We start from the raw sequence: 8,412 nt of genomic DNA, 5'->3' as shown, positions 1-8,412 counted from the left end.
TTCTGGTTGTTTAATGGTTTCAATGACGAGAAATGTTACTTGAAAAATTTCCTTTTGTTATGCGTACATAATATAAAAACAGAATCTGAACATAGTATGTATAGCTTATTCCATTTTCTTTTATGCTTTCTCTTATATGAATATAGGAAAGCTGTGTGTGTGTGTGTGGGTGGAAATGCTCGCGCTCTTGATGTCGATACTGATAATCAGTGATGTATCGTAGCGAGAAGACAGCGATTTCTGAATAGGAATGCTCGCATTCAGAAGAAGATCCAATCGAATATAGTATCATTCGCACGACTGATTAGCATAGAACTATCTCTCAAATTCCTGAGAGCTATGGATAAAAAGGAACTCTCGAAAGCATATTATCCAAGGGGGAGGGGAAATAATATAAAGAAAGGAGAAAATCACTGTCGAAGCTTTTCAAAAATATATCAAAAGCAAAAAAAAAAAATAGAAACGTTTATAATCAAAAAGGAAAAACACTTTTTTCAGTATCTTTTCACTTTTTTTTCTTCTTTTCTTTTTTTCAATAATAACCATAATGCATAATTTATTTTGCTATTCATTGCATTTTCATTTGTGCTCATTTAAGGGGAGACTTCGACTAAATTTTTAACTATATCAAGAAAATAATTTAAATCTTAATAATTCGATAAAATTATTTCTATATAGAAATTTTTTGGAGAGGAAATCAATGGTCAGAAAATATTCTCACCCAGTTTGGATTTTTCTTTTTGTCAAAAATTAAAAATTGAGAGATTTTAAAATTCATTTAAAAGAATGTAATTTAAGGAATTTTTCTTTTTTTGAATTTCGCGCCAAAAGTTCATTAATTTGCCGCCTAGATGGCATGAGAATTCTCTCACAAACGAAATGAATCAAATAGAATTTTTGCAGAATCATTAACTGTTGTTTGCTTTTTTGTTTCTTAACTTTTTTATTGTAGGTAATTTTTCTTTCCAAATATTTTCAATTTTAAAATTAATGTATTGAAAATCATTGAATTATTGCAAAGAATTTTATATCAAAAAATTTGATAATAGAATTTCTTCAAAGAATTTTATTATTTAGGAAAATAACTGAATTCTCGTGAAGAATTTTATTAAAATTTTTAAAAATCCTAATTAAATTCTTTTGAAGAAGATCTTTGAATTTTTTTTAAACTAATGGAGTTTTTTTAATAATTCTAATTGAAAATTTTGAAAGTAATTGAATTTTATGAAGAAGAATTTTATTAAAATTGTATTGAAAATAATTGAATTCTTGCGAAGAATTTTATTATTTATAAAAAATAATTGAATTGTTTCGAAAAATTTATTAAAATTTTAGAAATTATATTTATATTATAATATTATTATTATTATATATTAATTATATTTTTTATTTATTATATTTTTTTTTTTTTTTTTTTTAATATTTGAAAATTTAAATTCTTTCGAGAAATTCTATTAAAATTGTTTTGAAAAGAATTGAATTTCTGCAAAGGATTTTACTATTTATAAAATTAATTGAATTCTTGTGAAGAATTTTACTATTTATAAAAATAATTGAATTTTATCGAAGGATTTATTAAAATTTTAGAAAAAAATTGAATTTTTATAAATGTGTTAAAATTTTTTTTAAAATTGAATTTTTATAAATGTGTTAAAATTTTTTTTAAAATTGAATTTTTTGAAATGTGTTAAATTTTTTTCTTAAAATTGAAATCTTCCGAGGAATTTAATTAAAATTGTTTTTAAAATAAATGAATTTTTGTAAAGATTTTACTATTAATAAAAATAATTGAAAAGTTTCGAAGAATTTATTAGAATTTTATTTTTATTAACATTTTTTAAGAAATAATTAAATTGTTATGAAGAATTTTATAGAAATATTTAAAAATAATGATATTTTTTTGAGAAATTCAATTAGAGTTGTTTTTAAAATAATGGAATTTCTTTAAAGAATTTTATTAAAATTAAGTATATTTAAAATAATTGAATTTATCACAAGAATTTTATTATTTTTTGAAAACAATTGAATTCTTTCAATATTTTTGATGAATATATTTAAAAATTGCATTGAAAGTAATTTAATTTTGATGTAGAATTTTTTAAAAATATCTTGAGAATAATTGAATTATTTTTAGACAATTTTAAATTCTTGTTGAAATTGAATTTTATGGAAAAATTTTGAAAATAATTAAAATCTTTCGTGTAATTTTATTTAAATTGTATTAAAAAATATTTAATTCCTCCAAACAATTATAGTATTTATAAAAATAGTCGAATGGTTTCGAAGAATTTATTACAATTTTAGGAAATAATTGAAATCTAGGGAAATATTTTGAAAATATTTGAATTCATCCGAGGAATTCAATTAAAATTGTTTTGAAAATAATTGAATTCTTGCAGAAAATTTTACTATTTATAAAATTAATTGAATTCTTGTGAAAAATTTTACTATTTATAAAAATAATTGAATTTTTTCAATTTTTTTTAAATTTTCGAAGGATTTATTAAAATTATAAAAAAAAATTGAATTTTTTCGAAATGTATTAAAATTTTTTTTAAAATAATTGAATTTTTGTAAAGAGATTTTACTATTTAAAAAAAATTGAATTTTATTGTTTAGATGGATTTTTTAAAATTTTGGAAAATAATTGAATTCTTTCGTAAAATTGTATTAAAACTTTTGAAAATATGAACAGTAATAATTAATTTGGTACTTATAACAAGTGAATTTTTTTAAATTTTGATTATGAAATTATTTAAAAAAATTTGCACAACAAAAACAATTTTAAGAAACATTGAAAATTTTCTTCTTTGTCATTTACATTTATAAAGATTGCGATGTGATTCTTTTTTTTTTTAGTTTTTGAAAATTATGTAAATGCATTAAAATAGAGAAATAAATGTTTTTTATTGAACGTTTCAATTTGTGTCGATATTATTTATTTGCAAATACTGTGGAGAATTGTTTTCATTCATTGGGTAAATATTAAAAGATGTATTCTGTAAATATAGTCCAATCGCCTTCTGTAAATCATGCAAAATAGGAAAAGAAGAAAAAAAATAGAAAACTTGAAAATAAATAAATACTGAAAATAAATAAAAGGGAAAGAAAATTGAATATGTATTCTGAATATTAAAAAGTGGTATGTATTTATATTCAAATACATGAAGAGGTGTATATAAGCAACAAGATCAATTTATAACCAATTTTGCTTTTGGTTTGAATAAAAAATTGCGACTATAAAAAATTGAAATTACTATTCAGAAAAACTGTTACTGAAATAATAATAATTTTCAGTGGTGGAAAAACATTTGTAAAAAAGTACTCGAAATAAAAATATTTTCAAATTGAATAAAATTAAAACTAGTATCCAAAATAGTATTAATAATTATAGAAATAAAGAAAATATTTCATTTTCGTATCTAAACGATCAAGAAGGAAAATTAAAAAAAAATTTCTAATTTTTGAATAGATATTCGTTCACTTTAGAAATTTTGCTCTCAAAATTACTTTCTCAACCTTGGTCTAAGTAATCAGCTAATTAATTAATTAGTGGCTGTAGACAGCTTCTGTAGTGGGTAGAGGTCTCTATCCACCACTGGCTTTTAGTTAAGTCCAAAGGATTCTTGATTTATTAATTAATTAATGGTTACAGATAGACTCCTAAAGTGGATATAGAGATTTCAACCGGAAATGGAGCTGAAAATAATTATTAAATTAACTATATAATTTAAACATGGATACGTTTAGTCCCTATTTTCCAAGTGTATATATACATATAATTAAGCGGACTTGAAAATTCATGAACTTGCGCTAAAATTTGTTAAATAAATAATATTTTCATTTTAGCACAATTTTGGAGATAATTTCAATACTCAGTATGGAAATCAAATATATATATATAATATTGAAGGGTAAGACTCCGTCAGAAAAAAAGCGATTTGCAAGTGGTCTTCCGATTTCTTCGAAACCTTGGAAAATAGAAGTCTTATATGAATTAAATTTAACCCTAAAAGGATTTTGAAAAATTTTCAAAATGGCGGCCGCTACGCTATATTGAAAATGAGTGTTGCGTTTTTTTCAAAAATTAATAACTCTGAAACTTTTTGATCGATTTTAATAAAATTTACAGGCGATATAGTTAAAAATACGTAGTTTAATTTGATATTATGAACAAAAAAAAATTTCCAAAATTTGTCAAAAAAAAAGTCAAAAAAATTTTTTGAATTAATTTTTAGTTCAGTTGGCCTAATTTTTGAATTTTCTAATAAGTAAATATCGATTCCTTGTAATTTCACCTTTCATTTCATAAAAAAAAATTTATGGAGACTCTAATAGTTCTCGAGATATTTCGACTTTAGTGGGAGCGCGTACCGCGGAATTAAACTCCGTAGCGAGGCGGAATATGAAGCGAGCGTACAAACGTGCACAATAGGGTGTCCGTAACAATGCGACTTTCGAATTTTGTTTACGCCACCCCCCAGTTTAGTTCCAATAAAATAAAAAAAAATTTCCCAAAATTTGAAGCCGATTGATTAATATTAACACGTGCCAGAGATCCATCGAAATTTCCCATTAAAAATACATAGGAAAAATGCACTTTTTAAAAAAAAATTCATAACTTTTTTAATTTTCATGCAAAAAATTCTCCAGGTCACATTTGCCTTTATTTTTAGCTGCACTATAAGATAGCACTTTGCCAAAAATTTAATTTTGAAAAATTTTTAAAATGGCGGATGATTAAAGTGGGTCATAAAAATGCACCACAATATATCCAAGGTTTTAACACATAAGTGTTGTCAAAAATTCAAAAAAATTTCTTACTCGGGGCTATTTTCGATCGTTTATCATGAATCTGATATTAGAAATTAATTTTCAAAATTTTGGATCCAATATGGCGGGTTCAAAATTTTGATTTTCTACATTTTTAAAGTAAAAATTCTAAAACAACGTCAAGGGCGATTTTTGGAAGCGCTATTTACACTCAGAGAAAAAGTTTATTTCACTTAACCAAACTGTTTAATTAACCTACTTTATTTGTCAGGATAAAACAATTTTGTTGATTTAAATAAAAATTTGGTTTATTTTAATAAATACGTAAAATTTGTTTGGTTATTGGAAAGAAATTTTTTATTTGAAGTTGTTTGTTTCATTTAACCAAATTTGTGTTTTGAATAGAGAATATTGTTTAGTTAAATATAGTTTGTTCGACACAACACAAAAATTTGTTTGATTCAACCAAATCATTTTATTTGAGTTAAACAAACATATTTGCTTGTCTCAAAAAGTACATGTGTGAATTTAAAAATGGCGATCTCACTTGTCTACAAACCGCGTTCGCGTCAAATTTATTTGTTAAATCGGTAAATTAAAGAAAAAAATTATAAGTGTCGGTTAAATAAATACATTGTGTTCATTTTAGACTTACTGCATATTTAATTTGTACCAGTGAGAAGAATATTTACAAAAAGGTTTTGTGAAGTTTTCAGTTTGTTGTTTCGAATAAACTTTTTTCTGAGTGCACGTATAAAAATCATAATTATAATATGTTTAATGTAATATTTCAAATGTTTTTTTATAATTAAATAATTTTGTTTATATGAAGAAATACATATATAATATTTTACTTAATTGTTATTTATTTTCCTCTAATAATGTTTGAGTTTCCTAATTTAATATTTTCTAGTATACATATTATTGGTTAATTTATAATTTATTATATGTATAATTTTAAAATATCAATAATTATATAATAAATTATAAATTAACCAATAATACGTACTAGAGAATATTAAATTAGGAAATTCAAATATTATTAGAGGAAAATAAATAACAAAATTAAGTAAACAAAAATATTTATTTAAATGAACCAAATACGTTTACTAAAACTATTTATTTGAATCAAACAAATCTTTTCTCTTGAAATAAACAAATTTTTTAGTTATATTAAATAAAATTTTTTGGTTAAGTGTAATAAGCATTTGGTTAATACAAATAAACGTATTGGAAGAAATTTTTTGGTTGAATCAAACAAACGTTTGGTTGACTGTATAGCAATGCATTTATTTGGTTGATTCAACCAAAATTTGGTTGATTCGAACAAATTTTTTTCTGAGTGTACAAATCTAATGTTAAAATTTTATTTTTCAAATTATCCGATCCACTATGACGGATTCAAAATTATGATTTTCTACATTTTTAAGTAAATAGTCTAAATATTAATTTATAGATTAATATTTACAAAAAATAATTATTGGGATGTTTTAGAAACTCTTTTATAGAAATTTAACTTTTTATACCTCTGCTCTTTAAAATCGATTATTAAAGGAATATTTAAAAAAAATTTGAATCCGCCATGCCATATTAGATTCGGTAATTTAAAAAATAAATTTTTAACATTAGATTCGTAAATAGCGCTTCCAAATATCGCCCTTGACGTTGTTTTAGAATATTTACTTCGAAAATGTAGAAAATTAAAATTTTGAACCTGCCATATTGGATCCAAAATTTTGAAAATTAATTTCTAATATCAGATTCATGATAAACGATCGAAAATAGCCCCGAGTAAGAAATTTTTTTGAATTTTTGACAACACTTATGTGTTAAAACCTTGGATATATTGTGGTGCATTTTTATGACCCACTTTAATCATCCGCCATTTTAAAAATTTTTCAAAATTAAATTTTTGGCAAAGTGCTATCTTATAGTGCAGCTAAAAATAAAGGCAAATGTGACCTGGAGAATTTTTTGCATGAAAATTAAAAAAGTTATGAATTTTTTTTTAAAAAGTGCATTTTTCCTATGTATTTTTAATGGGAAATTTCGATGGATCTCTGGCACGTGTTAATATTAATCAATCGGCTTCAAATTTTGGGAAATTTTTTTTTATTTTATTGGAACTAAACTGGGGGGTGGCGTAAACAAAATTCGAAAGTCGCATTGTTACGGACACCCTATTGTGCACGTTTGTACGCTCGCTTCATATTCCGCCTCGCTACGGAGTTTAATTCCGCGGTACGCGCTCCCACTAAAGTCGAAATATCTCGAGAACTATTAGAGTCTCCATAAATTTTTTTTTATGAAATGAAAGGTGAAATTACAAGGAATCGATATTTACTTATTAGAAAATTCAAAAATTAGGCCAACTGAACTAAAAATTAATTCAAAAAATTTTTTTGACTTTTTTTTTGACAAATTTTGGAAATTTTTTTTTGTTCATAATATCAAATTAAACTACGTATTTTTAACTATATCGCCTGTAAATTTTATTAAAATCGATCAAAAAGTTTCAGAGTTATTAATTTTTGAAAAAAACGCAACACTCATTTTCAATATGGCGTAGCGGCCGCCATTTTGAAAATTTTTCAAAATCCTTTTAGGGTTAAATTTAATTCATATAATCTTCTATTTCCCAAGGTTTCGAAGAAATCGGAAGACCACTTGCAAATCGCTTTTTTTCTGACGGAGTCTTACCCTGAAATTAAAAAAATTCTTTAGTTAATATAAAAAATACTTTGAAATACGTGTCGTCCGCTGTATAAAAAATTAAAAATTAATATAATTAATTAAATTCTTAATTAAAAAAAACTAAAATAATAACTACTGATAATTAATAATAATAGAATTATTATGCTATAGTTATTTATAATATTGATAATAATATTAATAATTAATTATTGATAATTGTATTAATTAAATTCATGTAAATAAATATATTTGTTTGAAGTTTATATTTATTTTTCGAAACGGAAAAATTCGCAGACGCGAAGAATCGAACACCGGCCCTTGCTGGTCTTGCGAATCTAGTACTTAAACCACGAAGCTATCTCACTAACTTAAATTAGTGTAATTATTGATTAATAACTACATTAATTTAAACAATAGTATTGGAAATTTTAACAGGATTAATTAAATTGTCAATAAAAATTAACAATAATATAATTATATAAAACTATGAAAAAAAATTTATTAGGTTATTATTTCATTTCTGTATTAATCATATTAATATGTTTGATAATTAATGTTTGTAATAAAATTAAAGAGTTAATATTATAGATTTTTATTTGAATCCTTTGTGAATAATAAGGGAAGAATTATGTACTTAAAATATGAATTTATAATATCAGATAATAATCACTTGAGGCTATGACCTTTCGAGGAAGTGAAACAAAACAAAGACTTTCCAGGGAGTTTTGCTCACTTCTCCGAGACAATGTGTTGAGGTTCACTTGAAAACAGTTGAAAAGGTTGAAAACAAAGAAGGACCCGATTCGATTAGTAAGGTTATAACCGCAATGAAAACTCAAATACAGAGGATGAATAGGAAAATTAATTTTCAACTCACAACACACAATCAGTTGAAATTTGTAACTCGTCCTGGTAATAGTGAGACAAAGTAAATATTCTCTCGTT

The sequence above is a fragment of the Leptopilina heterotoma genome, unplaced genomic scaffold (assembly GCF_015476425.1).
Source record: "Leptopilina heterotoma isolate Lh14 unplaced genomic scaffold, ASM1547642v1 Lhet_51, whole genome shotgun sequence".
Classification (NCBI taxonomy): Eukaryota; Metazoa; Arthropoda; class Insecta; order Hymenoptera; family Figitidae; genus Leptopilina; species Leptopilina heterotoma.
The sequence above is the reverse complement of the archived record's forward strand: the minus strand, read 5'-3'. Positions refer to the sequence as shown.